The following is a 15715-nucleotide window of genomic DNA, read 5'->3' on the forward strand; positions in this document are numbered from 1 at the left end:
GCACTGGCTGCCCATGACCTGGAGAATTTAAACCCAGTGGTTTAATGATTTACGTGCACTGTAGGTGGATGTGTCCTCTCATGTCAACAGTGGTATGCACTGCACACACATAGACACACACTCATACACACACACATACATATAGACACACACATACACACTCACTCACAGACTCACTGACACACAGACTCACTCTCAGACACACACACACAAACTCACACACACAGACTCACACAGACTCACTCTCAGACACACACACACAAACTCACACACACAGACTCACAGACTCACACAGACTCACTCTCAGACACACACACACAAACTCACACACACAGACTCACTCTCAGACACACACACACAAACTCACACACACAGACTCACACACAGACACACAAACACACACACAGACTCACTCTCAGACACACACACACAAACTCACACACACAGACTCACTCTCAGACACACACACACAAACTCACACACACAGACACACAAACACACACACAAACTCACACACATAGACTCACTCACAGACACACACACACAAACTCACTCACAGACACACACAGACTCACTCACACACTCACAGACACACACACACACAGACTCACTCACAGACACTCACACACACAGAGACACACACACTCACAGAGACACACACACTCACACACACAGACTCACTCACAGACACACACACTCACACACACAGACTCACTCACAGACACAGACACACACAAACTCACACACACTCACACAGACTCACTCAGACACAGACACACTCACACACACACACAGACTCACTCACAGACACACACACACACTCACAGACACACACAAACACAGAGACACACACACTCACAGACACACACACTCACACACACAGACTCACTCACAGACACACACAAACTCACACTCACAGACTCACTCACAGACACACACACAAACTCACACACAGAGACACACACACTCACAGACACACACACTCACACTCACAGACTCACTCACAGACACACAAACTCACACTCACAGACTCACTCACAGACACACACACAAACTCACACATAGAGACACACACACACACACACACTCACACACAGACTCACTCAGACACAGACACACTCACACACACTCACAGACACACACACACACACTCACACACATGCACACACACACCAGCAGCAGTTCCACAATACTGAGCAGCGTTGATGAAGATGATAATAATAATAATATAAATGCTTTTTCAAATTGAGATCAGTGTTGTTTTTTGTATTAGTGTCACCGTGTCTCTGAAACCCCAGACAAGCTGTGTGCTCGTCCTGCACACGCTCCCGCCTCGAGGTCACCAGGTCCCCTGCTTAGCGGCTACGCACCGGGGTCTGGGGTTGATATTCCTCAGACGTGTGTGAAATAGAAACTGCGGAGCCAGGAGGCAGCAAACACACATGCCTTGCATTTCCTGAGGCATTGACGACAGCTTGATATGTCTTCTGTTGCTGTTTTCAAGACACAAACAGCACTGCCTGCCCGTGTGCAGAGCGGACAATTGAAACAACACAAGATTAGTGTAATGAAGTGCCTCTCCGCCTTTTTCTTTCTTATTTTCATGAAAGACCTGCCGTGGCCCCGAGCAGCCCGTTTGTCTCAGCGCAGGCCTGTGCTGACTGGAAACGTGAGTCATGTCCACTTCACACCAAGTTTGCAGTTTTCAGATGCCAGCTGCCCTGCTCTCATTAGGAGGGAGACAGAGGTTGTAAACCGATGGTATGAATTCTAGACCCGATCGCTAAGTGATTCCTGGTACGTTGCAAATTCACGATCGCCGTCGTCTTCACTGTAAAGATATTTATATGTAATATCAATTTCCTTCAGAGACATCTATTCACCTATACAGCGATATCTAGATATCTGTCATTCACCCTCTCCATAAAATACAAATACACGCTCGACACAAATAGCAGCTTGACCCCCGTGAAATCTGGTGCCGTCTCGGATAATTGAATTTATTCCAGGATGCAGGAGCCTCGCTTCCCCTCGCTGCCAGTCAGCGGTGCCTGCCATCCTTCTCACTGGAACGCAGCTCTGCTGAGACTCGTACTCATGGGCATAGTCAGAGTCTTACTTAATTGAAAGAGGAATGATTTAATTCTGGGCTTTATTGTCTCCGTCAGAAGTCCTAATATCGTTCTCTGGACAGTCTGATCTGTTAGCAGTGCCCTGGTGTCTCCTCCGATTGCTCCAGCTGCACGGCTTACAGGGGGCGGCTGCACGGAGCACCTTGACTTTCAAAGTAAAAACAGCAGCCTGGTCTTTCACTGGCACAGTGGCTTCTGTGTGGGAAGGTACTTTGTGCAAACCCAGTAAGAGGAGCATGAACTTCTGCTGTTTTGCACAACTGTCTTCACACCAGTTAGTTAACACTCCCCTTGGACAAATTAAGCAATTAGTAATAAACTGATTTAGACCCTGTGCGCTGTAAGCTTTACCCAATTAACAATAAGAATGCAAATCATTTACAGATGGAAAGTGGTCTGAAAATGCATAAAAAGCTGCACTGTCAGTAGATGGAAATGCATTTACCACCATGCAAATTCATAACCGACTGCAGCACACTGTCTTAAATATCACATACACTGAGGGAAAAAAGTATTTGATCCCCTGCTGATTTTGTACGTTTGCCCACTGACAAAGAAATAATCAGTCTATAATTTTAATGGTAGGTGTATTTTAACAGTGAGAGACAGAATAACAACAAAAAAATCCAGAAAAACGCATTTCAAAAAAGTTATAAATTGATTTGCATGTTAATGAGGGAAATAAGTATTTGATCCCCTATCAATCAGCAAGATTTCGGGCTCCCAGGTGTCTTTTATACAGGTAACGAGCTGAGATTAGGAGCACTCTCTTAAAGGGAAGCACTCTCTTAAAGGGAGTGCTCCTAATCTCAGCTTGTTACATGTATAAAAGACACCTGTCCACAGAAGCAATCAATCAATCAGATTCCAAACTCTCCACCATGGCCAAGACCAAAGAGCTGTCCAAGGATGTCAGGGACAAGACTGTAGACCTACACAAGGCTGGAATGGGCTACAAGACCATCGCCAAGCAGCTTGGTGAGAAGGTGGCAACAGTTGGTGCGATTATTCGCAATTGGAAGAAACTGTCAGTCTCCCTCGGTCTTGGGCTCCATGCAAGATCTCACCTCGTGGAGTTTCAATGATCATGAGAACGGTGAGGAATCAGCCCAGAACTACACGGGAGGATCTTGTTAATGATCTCAAGGCAGCTGGGACCATAGTCACCAAGAAAACAATTGGTAACACTCTACGCCATGAAGGACTGAAATCCTGCGGCGCCCGCAAGGTCCCCCTGCTCAAGAAAGCACATGTAGAGGCCCGTCTGAAGTTTGCCAACATCTGAATGATTCAGAGGAGAACTGGGTGAAAGTGTTGTGGTCAGATGAGACCAAAATCGAGCTCTATGGCATCAACTCAACTCACCGTGTTTGGAGGAGGAGGAATGACCCCAAGAACACCATCCCCACCGTCAAACATGGAGGTGGAAACATTATGCTTTGGGGGTGTTTTTCTGCTAAGGGGACAGGACAACTGCACCGCATCAAAGGGACCTGGTGGCCAACTACAAGAAACGTCTGACCTCTCTGTTTGCCAACAAGGGTTTTGCCACCAAGTACTAAGTCGAAGGGGATCAAATACTTATTTCCCTTATTAACATGCAAATCAATTTATAACTTTTTGGAAATGCGTTTTTCTGGATTTTTTTGTTGTTATTCTGTCTCTCACTGTTAAAATACACCTACCATTAAAATTATAGACTGATCATTTCTTTGGCAGTGGGCAAACGTACAAAATCAGCAGGGGATCAAATACTTTTTTCCCTCACTGTAAGCTGTCCTGTCGTACAGCTTCTCACTGTTCTTGCCATGGCATGCTGCATCCCCCTGTTATCTCTGCTCTCTCAGGCTTGTGCATTCTCCCAATCCCGGGCAGTGTTAGCTTCCTGCCAGTCCTAACACTATTGAACATTTCAGTTATTCGTCAGAACAGTCCGTCCAAAAGATACAACGGCCAGTGCAACAAGAATGGCAGAACTACATAAATATACGTAGATAAATGAATGGGATGTTAAGACTCACTCCTTTAATTTGCTAAAATATGCAGTGACTTCGATACTCCCTGCCCTTTCTGTCGTGCCCAGCCGTTCCCCGCTCAGGCTGGATGCTCGTCTCTGCTGATTGTGTTTCGTGCTCGAGAGGACAACAAGGAGGATACGTTTCAGAAGCTCTCTTGTAGATTTGCACAGATGTCAGGCAGTTTGCATGTTGTATTTCCTTTCTATATCCACACTGGCCTGCCGTACTAGGGATCAGTGTTTGTGAGGTTGAAGCTACATTAATGTAGCATGTATGTCTTCACTGGCTACCATGTAGGCAAAATGTGAGCACGTAAACATCGAGTTACAAAAACATTTAGACACCTGGTGATGTTGTTATCCTGGTTAGTTTGTGTTCCTTGCTGGTATGTTGCTGTAAAGTTTATTTGGAAGTAATTGGAAGTGGAGTAAAGTAATAAATCAGGTTGCTCCTGCTTGTTAAATTCAGGCCTATCTAGATACACAATTACCCCAGGGTTGTTGTCTGCAATCGATAGCTTCTGCGAGACGCCACAGCGAGACGCCACAGCGCGGCTGCTGATGAGAACACTGAGAGGGAGCAGGGAAACAGGACGGGCTGCTGAGGCAACTCGGGAAACTAAAAACTCACAGATAACCCACAGAGCATGCAAGTGTTGAGTCTGTGTGTGTGCTTGTCTGTGTATATCCATGTCTGTGGGTGTGTGTGGGGGGGGTGCTGCAGTTACACTGGCCTCCTCTAGGCCTGCGAGTCTGTGCTGGGTACCCAGGCAGGTTTGATTAATGGAGGCCACAATTTAACACCTGCTGTTTTAATGTAGCCACTGAAAGTAACCGATCTCTCCATACTTGCACAGACAGGCCGTGGCTTTAAAATAGTTGCCTAAATTTATCCCCCCCCTGTTTGTGGGGGTAATTGAAACCCCGGCCTCGGAAACCTTCCACAGACAGAGAGAGAGAGAGAGAGAGAGAGAGAGAGAGAGAGAGAGACAGCAAGAGAGAAAGCTTAAAGAAACATTATTTTTGCTGAGGCGAAGCAAAAGGGTGGGTGCTGGGTGCGGGCAGTCTGGCATTTTGGGAGTGGGGGTCCGGAGGGAGACATGGGGTGAAGCTCTGAGCTCTGGCCGGCTCTGACCAGCAGGGGACCAGCCTGCCTGCCTCCAGTTGTATAAAACCCTGAAGTATTGAACACACAGCCATGGCTGATGCTGGCCTTGAGGCTCAGAATCGCACTCATCCCCAGGACACGAAGACTGTCCCTCCCACACAACCACCCCCTACACACCCTCCCCGGAGAAGAGGGCTGTTCATGCTACTGTAGCACTAGTGCTACATGGCAGAGAGTGGAAATAGACAGACATGATGTATTGTACTGCACAGCAACAGCTTGGAACCACAGCACACACCAAGAGATTAAGCCCAGTTTCCCTGAGACTTAAAAGTGTTAATAAATGAATTAATTTAATGAATTTGTTTGTGTGTTTGTTTGTTTATTTATTAGCAGACCTGAGCCAGGGCGACTCACAGTATTCACAGGATGTACATATCTCAGGCAGCATTGGACAGTAGAGCACAGAAACTACGCACGGCTTCAGATCGTATTAGAGTTGGATGACCTGACAGCAGCTCGAGAATTTCCCAAGTCTCAGTGCCAGATCCACGGGTCCAGCTATGCAATGCAGTTCACTGACCATCCTGCAGGTGGAGGACAAAGTCACCTTTTCAACCCCAGTACTGGAAAGTGAAATCGAAGTATTGTGCATCACATGTCACTGTCGAATACTAACATCACTGAAGCATCTGGACATGAGTTAAAACACAGATGTGCACCAAATATTGTCAGTTAAATTTAGAATATAATTGGTCTTGTTATTCTGTGCAGTGGGAGTGTAGCCCCAGGAAAGACGAGGGGATAGTATTTCTCACCAAAATACTGCGCTGTCAAAGGTAATGGGGCAGCTTTCTTCATTTGTGCTGATCAGCTCAATTATGTCAGTCATACAGGTGCAAAACTGCCCTAGTCTTCCCTTACCCCCTAACAGGCATTGTCAATCTCCTGCACGTTAGAAATGTGATGCATGTTCCGATCGATCAATAACTGAATTGTCATTGGTGTGAAAGACCACAATCCACAACATGTCTCTGCTTAATGGTGCCCAGTGCTTGTGCATAATCTGGAAATAATGAAAATGATGTTCCCACAGCCGAACCAGTAAAGCCAAACCTCATCACAGCAAACCACTCACTCGTAAACTATGAAACTATATTCTCAGCTTTCTGTGCACAGAGCTGAGGTTTATTTATTTTTTAATAAACAACAAAGACAAAAATACTCAAGAATGCAAAGCAAGTGCATCTTACAGGTACAGTCCTAACCCATTGTTTTGCACTGTGCATGTTGACCCCTCACTGTGTCCCAGAATGCCTCACAGTCCTGGAATGGAAGCTGCCCTGTAATCAGAGCTGGCAGCTGCCGTGGCACAGCGCTGCACACCGATGATGCCCTGCACTCAACACCGCGCTGTACCCTTTCCCTGCAATGCCGGCAATTTCAAAACCGTGTTCTCTTAACGAACTGCGTTCAGACTTTTTATCTAAATTAAGCCGTGGCATAACAAAGAGGCTCGATGTGCCTCCTATGTACCCCTCTGTTCTAATTGAACTGGCGAGGTAACAAGCAATGCGCCGATCGCTGAGCTGTGTGAGTGTGTGTGTCAGATCTCTGCACCCTGAGGACCTCTTGCACTCTGTGACTTCACTGGGACTCCTTGACCAGGAATAATGCCGTTGTGTTTCAGTGCAAGTCAGTGAAATAAACAATATTTTGCATTTGTACTGTGTGCACCAGATAAAGACTGCATGTGTGCATGATATTTGTATTCACACTCCATATGTTCATTACCAGAATCAGAATATTATTCAGCTCATGCTGAATAACTCATGCATGATCTTGCAGCTCAAGGTTAGCTCATACCATCCTTGTGTTCCTCTGTTGTTGACTCATTGGTCATTGGACCAGATTACGACGCTCAGCCATGGCCTTCAGACAGGGCTGTCTGACTCCCAAGCTGACACCTCCGCTCAGCAGCGCTCTCACTGCCTGGAAGATCGATTTTTATATCACACTTTAAAAAAATGTCTTATTGTTTGAGTATATGCTGTAATTTCTGAAGGCAGTTAAATAATGATGCTGGATTCATGCCTATCAGCATGGGCAACAGTAATAGATGTAACAGTAAGTAAACCTCAGAGTGCCTTCATGTGAGATGCTCCCCTCTTTGATATTTCATACTGGATGCATGAGTTAAAAAAACGCTCTGCCTCCTGATTGATAAGTCAACTTATTGTTTTAATATTGTCGGCATCATAAATTATGAATACAAATCCTAAACACACGCACTGTGTGCCCACAGACGAGAGCTCCTTGCCCCACATGCCCTCATGCTCGACTCGCCACTCTGACCATCTCCTGTGTGGCTGTGGCCACCCGATAGGCAGAGACCATACTGAGAGCCTGGGATTACCACCTCCGTCTGGTTTAGAGCAGACTGCTGTCACACGCAGTTCAAACACAGTCCCTGAGTTTCATTAGAGAGCTTTTTTATTTTCATCAGACTTGCAATAAAACATGAAAACTAATTTCACTAAATAACCAATAATGAGGATGATAGACCAGCACAAACAATAAGAGCAACAATGCATGGGCAATGTAGTTTAAATGGCAATACTTTAGGATTAACAGTCAATATTTATATGGATTCAGAGCTGTTAGTAATTATTTAATTACCAAAAATATGCATTAGTAGAACACCTCAGAATTCACACCATACTCTGGGATATGTACATGACAACCTTGGATATTCACATGACAGTCTGGATAGTCAATGTTCTTCATGAGTGTGTATGTATCTGTGCTCATTATTTTAGTGTGTTCCATGTTTTTGTATCAATGATGTTACAAATAAAAATTACACATTACATTAAAATGCAGGCTATTAAAAACTATTACCAATAAATGCTGAAGTGCAAAACATGAGCCCTTGCTGACATGGGGTCTGTGAAGAGTTTGAAGCTGTCGATACGCTGGACTCAATGGGATGTGCGGCTGCAATACGCTGGGCTCTGTAGGGGCGACGGGGCGCAGGTATGCCGATACGTGCATCCGTAAAACTCAGATATAAATAGATCATTGAAATTATAATTCCCAGATACGCATTATTAAAGCGTCTGAGCAAAACTAGCAGCTTCCCTCTCTCTCAGCCGTGCAAGGAGAGCCGCTCGTCCTGCCGAGAGATCACAGAAGCCCCGCACACCGGAAGTTTAAAATATATTAATGATTAACCAACGAAATGTAACACAGCGACGCTGAATAAGATCCCTCAGAACTTAGCGCTTCTTCCTAGAGCACCGAGTATCGCTCTAACCCAACACCTCGTGCCATCACAGCCCCGTCCACATGTTGACTGAGCTGCGCCAGTCTCTCCATCCGGGATGTTAATCTGAGCGGTGGGGCGAGAGCTTCCCACGTGTGCTCTTCAGGGTTCAGCCCAGGCGTTGGCCTCTCCGGTCCCTCGGGTTGAGGCTGGCCAAGCAGAGCCACACTCTGGGGAGACGGTGGAACCATCGTTTGGCCGAGAATAAAGACTTGTCTCTGTCAGTCGTACCTGCATCAGGACAGCGCAGCGGAGACCCTATTGCAGAGAATAAATATATATATAATACAGGCTATAGACACCGCGCTCCATCTGACACAGGCCCGCTAACAGACACGAGCTTTCTTCTCTCACTTTGGTCACGAGCCCATCGGGAGAGTCTCATGATTCATAGCATGTTTCGAAGAATCTCTGTGTGAGAGGCTGGTCCTGATCAGACGGGAGGCGGTGGAAGGACCGGCGCTCGTCTGACAGGCCTGTGTGTCGCAGTGACAGGCTGCTATGATGGCCGCCCAGGTGCTGTCTGCAGCGCGGCTGGGCCGGTAATCCGTATCTCAGTTTCAGGCCTCATCCTGTGCTGAGTATCCAATCTGTTGCGAGTAACCCGATCAGAAAGACAAACAGAGAAACTTTCTCCTGAAGAGGATCTCTCTCTCTCTCTCAATTCAGTTCAATTCAATGTAAGCTTGAATGACATGACATTTGTATACAAGTATTGCAAAAGCATGTGATAGAATTGATACATATAAACAGGAAAATATAGATTTATAGAAAATAAAGTAAAACAAAAAAATAGAATACAAAATAAATACATAGATTAAACATCATTAAAATAATTAAATGAATAAATAAAAAGAAAATCATGATTAGGTACATTTCAATACATAAATGTAATATATATCATAGTAAATAATCGTAATAATATTTAAGTAAAAAAAATAGACATCGATAAAGCATTCCTCATTCCCAGCAAAGTCCCCCCCCACCTTAGAAAGCAGCTCTAACACTACCCCCCCGATGCGCTGATCCTATATCAGACTATGGGCTGTGTGGCTGCCCCCCCATCCAGGGCAGTTACTCCGATACTCATTCATTGTATGGAAGTCCGATGAGTGACACGGTCTCTTGTTTTGTGTACATCTCTTGAGAATTGTGTATTTTGTGACCACTGTAATCCCCTGCACTGAAAGTCACTCTATATTGGGTATTGGAGTCACACAGGGCTGACTAAAGCAGGGCTGTGCCGGGAGCTGGAGCACTGACAGACTGCGGCCTCTTCATCAAGACATTCTCACTGGAGTAACTGCCCTGGACTTGATTTATTCCTCCAGTCACTGGTGCAGTGCAGTGGCCAGTGAGATATTGAGCCAGAGCACAGGAAGATTGTTATAGGTCAGGAACATGTAAAAGGACAACAGGGACATTAATAGTCCATATGTGCCGAAGCAACAGAGATGAGAGAGAGAGAGAGAGAGAGAGAGATCCTCTTCAGGAGAAAGTTTCTCTGTTTGTCTTTCTGATCGGGTTACTCGCAACAGATTGGATACTCAGCACAGGATGAGGCCTGAAACTGAGATACGGATTACCGGCCCAGCCGCGCTGCAGACAGCACCTGGGCGGCCATCATAGCAGCCTGTCACTGCGACACACAGGCCTGTCAGACGAGCGCCGGTCCTTCCACCGCCTCCCGTCTGATCAGGACCAGCCTCTCACACAGAGATTCTTCGAAACATGCTATGAATCATGAGACTCTCCCGATGGGCTCGTGACCAAAGTGAGAGAAGAAAGCTCGTGTCTGTTAGCGGGCCTGTGTCAGATGGAGCGCGGTGTCTATAGCCTGTATTATATATATATTTATTCTCTGCAATAGGGTCTCCGCTGCGCTGTCCTGATGCAGGTACGACTGACAGAGACAAGTCTTTATTCTCGGCCAAACGATGGTTCCACCGTCTCCCCAGAGTGTGGCTCTGCTTGGCCAGCCTCAACCCGAGGGACCGGAGAGGCCAACGCCTGGGCTGAACCCTGAAGAGCACACGTGGGAAGCTCTCGCCCCACCGCTCAGATTAACATCCCGGATGGAGAGACTGGCGCAGCTCAGTCAACATGTGGACGGGGCTGTGATGGCACGAGGTGTTGGGTTAGAGCGATACTCGGTGCTCTAGGAAGAAGCGCTAAGTTCTGAGGGATCTTATTCAGCGTCGCTGTGTTACATTTCGTTGGTTAATCATTAATATATTTTAAACTTCCGGTGTGCGGGGCTTCTGTGATCTCTCGGCAGGACGAGCGGCTCTCCTTGCACGGCTGAGAGAGAGGGAAGCTGCTAGTTTTGCTCAGACGCTTTAATAATGCGTATCTGGGAATTATAATTTCAATGATCTATTTATATCTGAGTTTTACGGATGCACGTATCGGCATACCTGCGCCCCGTCGCCCCTACAGAGCCCAGCGTATTGCAGCCGCACATCCCATTGAGTCCAGCGTATCGACAGCTTCACACTCTTCACAGACCCCATGTCAGCAAGGGCTCATGTTTTGCACTTCAGCATTTATTGGTAATAGTTTTGAATAGCTTAATTTAACTTCAATTTAATTTAATGTGTAATTTTAATTGATAACATTAAAACAACAGGCCATCATTATATTAGGCTATTATTTGCATAAACAGGGCCTGTCAAACAAACACCAATCCTTCCAATTTGCCCAGTCTGCAGTCAACCATTGAGTGATTTTGAAATGAATGCTTTGACACACAATTCCCACACTGAATTACAGCACCAGCAAGACACACAGACATCGTCAGACGGAACCCATGCCTATTAAAATTGTCCAGTCCAAACATACAGGTAAATGGAACATAACACCAAGCATAAATCTGAGCACACACACACACACAGCAGTATCTGATGGTTCGGATTTGAACATCATGCAGAAGACTGATATTTACGCAGTGTGCAAAAAGAAGAACAAACTGCAGTTCCACTATATCAGGGGATTCCTTATAAGCTTGTACATGTAAAGTGTGTAAATAATGCAAACCATGATGCACAAAGCAGAACATTATTCAGAGTTCAGCATCGTGTTCTCCGCTCAAAATCAATTCATCCCTCTTTTTTCCGTCAGGTATTGGCTTTCTTCTAAGAAACTACATGCAGTAAAAGCTGATACTTGCTCCTGAGCAACTGTAAAAAGGTCATCGGGGCAAACAACAAACACAATGATGGCCACAGCGCTGGCCTATATTTAGACGCGTGAGACCGAATGCGAGCTTACTTTGAGTAGGATATGATCCAAGCTTTCATCGTGCTGAATTGGAAAGTGCTTATTTGGCTTCAATTTTGAGGATGAAATTCCCTCCAGGATCTCATCTCACATACTACACTAATTACAAGCAAACCCTGTAACCTGCGGTACAGCTGTGAAGCGCAGCATTGCTTTCATGTCAGGATGAGAGAGTGTAAGGGAAACCCGCAGTGCCCAGCTGCCCGGCTTCCGCGCAGGAAAGGTCACCCATTTCATGTTTCAAGTGAAAACTACAAATATAATAATTGGGTGCGTGTGATTTGTTGGAGAACTTGAAGGGAGCAAGTGATAGTGGAGGCCGTGCGGAAAATATGATCTCGGGTTACACCTGTAGGTGTGTGAAGACTGATTGACGCTCTTCCCTCAGAAATAATATATGATCTTTAAAACTAGTTGTATCCTTTGAATTTTCTTCATCTGAATTAACAAGACAATCAATTCCTGCCACTTGCCCAATGTGTAAAGTTAGACAATGTTAAAAGTTTTAGTGTTGGTACTGCGGCTTTGCTGCACTGAGAAGGAGAACTCTGCTGAGTGCACCACACAGATACCAATAGCTTTCTTTCGAGCACCAAAGCAACAAGCTAATAAACAGTGCCCTGCAAGCTGTGTATATCATCAGAGTATTGAATCCATAACCGCCTGACAGGTCAAAACTCAGCTCTGGCGGTAAAGCAGTGCTCTCTCCTGAATGTAAATTGCATTTTCCAAATAGGTGTGCAAGTGTTACTTCAGCTGAAATCAATGAAATCAATTAAAGAGGCGTCACAATCTGAACAAACTCCCCAGCGATGTGGCTGAAGAGACAATGTGGGAACATTCAAAAACAGACTGGATAGGATCCTTGATCACTTAGTTATTAATGGACACCAAACGAGCACAATGGGGCGAATGGGCTCCTCTCGACTGGACACTGTCTTATGTTCTTATGTTCTAATGCAGTAGCCATTTATCTTTGCAAATTAATCAAACTGAGCCTCATTTAACAACACAGTTCATCTGTTTAAAATATTGCACAGCTAGCATTACACACACATCAGAATCAAGAGTGTTCCAAGGATCTCTCAAAGTTCTGCTCACTCTACTGACACAGCTCTCCTAGCGGTCACTGACTCCCTCAACTCTGCCCAGGCGGCCTCCCTCTCCTCCATCCTGATGCTCCTTTCTCTCTCTGCATCCTTTGACACTGTCAGTCACTCCCTTGTTGACCTTGGAATCTCTGGCTCTGCTTTTGCCTGGTTCTCCTCCTGCCTCAACGGCCACACCTACCAAGTGACGTGGTGTGAATCTTTCGTCCACACCTAGACCTCTCCTCACAGGTGTGCCCCAAGGCTCTGTCCTGGGCCCCCTGCTGTTCTCTCTCTGCACCTCTCTGGTCTTCCAGTGAAAGAAGACTAACTTTGCCTCCTCTCCACTCCCCTTCCTCCAGAGCGACACCTTTTCATCCCTAAGTGTTGGAATGACCATCCCACTGAATTCAGGACAGCAGAGTCCCTGACCTCCTTCTGGTGTTTACTCAAGATACACATATTCAGACTGTACCTCTAATACAGCACCTCATTCTCCTGAGCTGTTCAGCACTCTTGTAATTTCACATTTTATATAATTATGCTTCCTTATAAGAACATAAGCAAGTTTACAATTGAGAGGAGGCCCATCGTGCTCATTTAGCGTCCATTAGTATCTAAGTGATCCAAGGATCCTATCCAGTCTGTTTTAAAATTGTCTCTTCAGCCACATCGCTGGGAGTTTATTCCAGATTGTGACGCCTCTCTGTGTGAAGAAGTGTCTCCTGTTTTCTGTCTTGAATGCCTTGAAGCCCAATTTCCATTTGTGTCCCCGGGTGCGAGTGTCCCTGCTGATCTGGAAAAGCTCCTCTGGTTTGATGTGGTCGATGCCTTTCATGATTTTGAAGACTTGGATCAAGTCCCCACGTAGTCTCCTCTGTTCCAGGGTGAAAAGGTTCAGGTCCTCAGTCTCTCAGTAGGACTTTCCCTTCAGACCTGGAATAAGTCTGGTTGCTCTCCTCTGAACTGCCTCTAGAGCAGCGATATCTTTCTTGAAGTGTGGAGCCCAGAACTGTCCACAGTATCCAGATGAGCTCTAACTAGTGCATTGTACAGTCTGAACATCACTGCCCTTGTTCTCAATTCTACACTTTTGACAATATACCCTAGCATTGTGTTTGCCTTTTTTATTGCTTCCTCACACTGTTTGGATGGAGAAAGTGAGGAGTCCACATAGACTCCTAGGTCTTTCTCATGCGTTACTTCATCTAGTTCTATTCCTCCCATAGTGTAATTATAGTGGACATTTTTGTTACCTGCATGTAATACCTTGCACTTGTCCACATTGAATTTCATCTGCCAGGTGTCGGCCCACAACTGAATATTATCTAAGTCCCTCTGAATAGCCTGTGCTGCCGAGATGGTATCTGCTGAGCCACCTATTTTAGTATCATCGGCAAATTTGACAAGTTTGCTAACTGTCCCAGAGTCCAGATCATTAATATAGATTATAAAAAGCAAAGGCCCTAGTACTGATCCCTGTGGAACTCCACTAACAACCTCACTCCAGTTATGATCATGTGTACTTATGTATTGTTGGAACCTCAATTGTTTTGCTGCAATATCTCATATACTTTTGTTTTAAATTGAACACTGTAGAGTTCATTGAACACTGGCCGTTTTCCTGAGCAGGAACTAATCATCTTTAATATTAAACATCTAGCATATTCTGTGTCAGATCAGTGTAGTCCTTAAATTAAATTGATTTCCCATCAACTGTGATATAGATATAAAAAAAAGTAATTATCGAAAGCAATAGCACAATGTTGACTGTTTAGTAGGTTTTCATCTTGTCTAGAAGGGATATATATTAATAAGAGGGGTGGCATAGTGATGTATACCCACTAGGGGGCGCTACACACACACACACCCCTCCCTGCAATCGTCAGGAAAACCAGGAGTGGCTCTGTAGGACCAAAACCCCAACACACATCACAGTCACTGTCATTAAATCCTAAAGTAATTTGTCTCAGTTTCTGCACAAATCTTTACATTCATTATAATAATCTGAACCTTCAACAGCTTTTTCGCTATTTTGTGTCTTTCTTTCTGGGAGCTGTCCTCCAGTCTGCGGTGCTGAAGACAATCCAGAAACCCGGTTTCTCTGCTCGTCGGGATGTAACGGACATTGCAAACACAGATCAAAAATGCGTGGACGTGTAATAGGAGCTTTTTAAAAGCACTCGTTCATAAAAGCTGGATTAAACAAGATATCAACACGCGTTCACTTGACGCTTTAGACCCGCACGCCTGTGTGGTGTTTCGCTCGTCGTGGTTTTGTCCGCTTTGTGTTAGTTGACAGCAGCGCATGTCTTTTGTAAACTGCGCGGAATCTACTAGCATATCTGTGTGATGAGCGCGCCCGCCTATTAACAAATGCCGTGGTTTTAAATAGGACTTTATTCAAGCGACATACATGACGCACAGTCTATGTATAGTTTCCAGCCGTTGTGACCCAGCGAGTGTCCATTCAGCAGCCCTGCCCGCACCGGCCACTCATTCACCGGCTGCCACACCTCCCTCACTGCGCCCCGTACAGATGTGCCTCTCCAGATGTTTCCCCCCAATGACACTCTGCACTCTCGGTGGCTGTAAAGCTGGTGATATACTGTAACTTGTCACACGCCTATGTGTAACGTATTCAACAGGCCAGTTACACAGTCACCCCAAAATAGATAATGAACGTTGAACACAGTACACAGTGTTCTATTAGAAACATGACACACTTGCTGTGTCAAAGTCAAAGCAGCGACACCATTCTGTGAT

The sequence above is a fragment of the Amia ocellicauda genome, chromosome 13, assembly GCF_036373705.1.
Source record: "Amia ocellicauda isolate fAmiCal2 chromosome 13, fAmiCal2.hap1, whole genome shotgun sequence".
In the NCBI taxonomy this organism is placed as follows: Eukaryota; Metazoa; Chordata; class Actinopteri; order Amiiformes; family Amiidae; genus Amia; species Amia ocellicauda.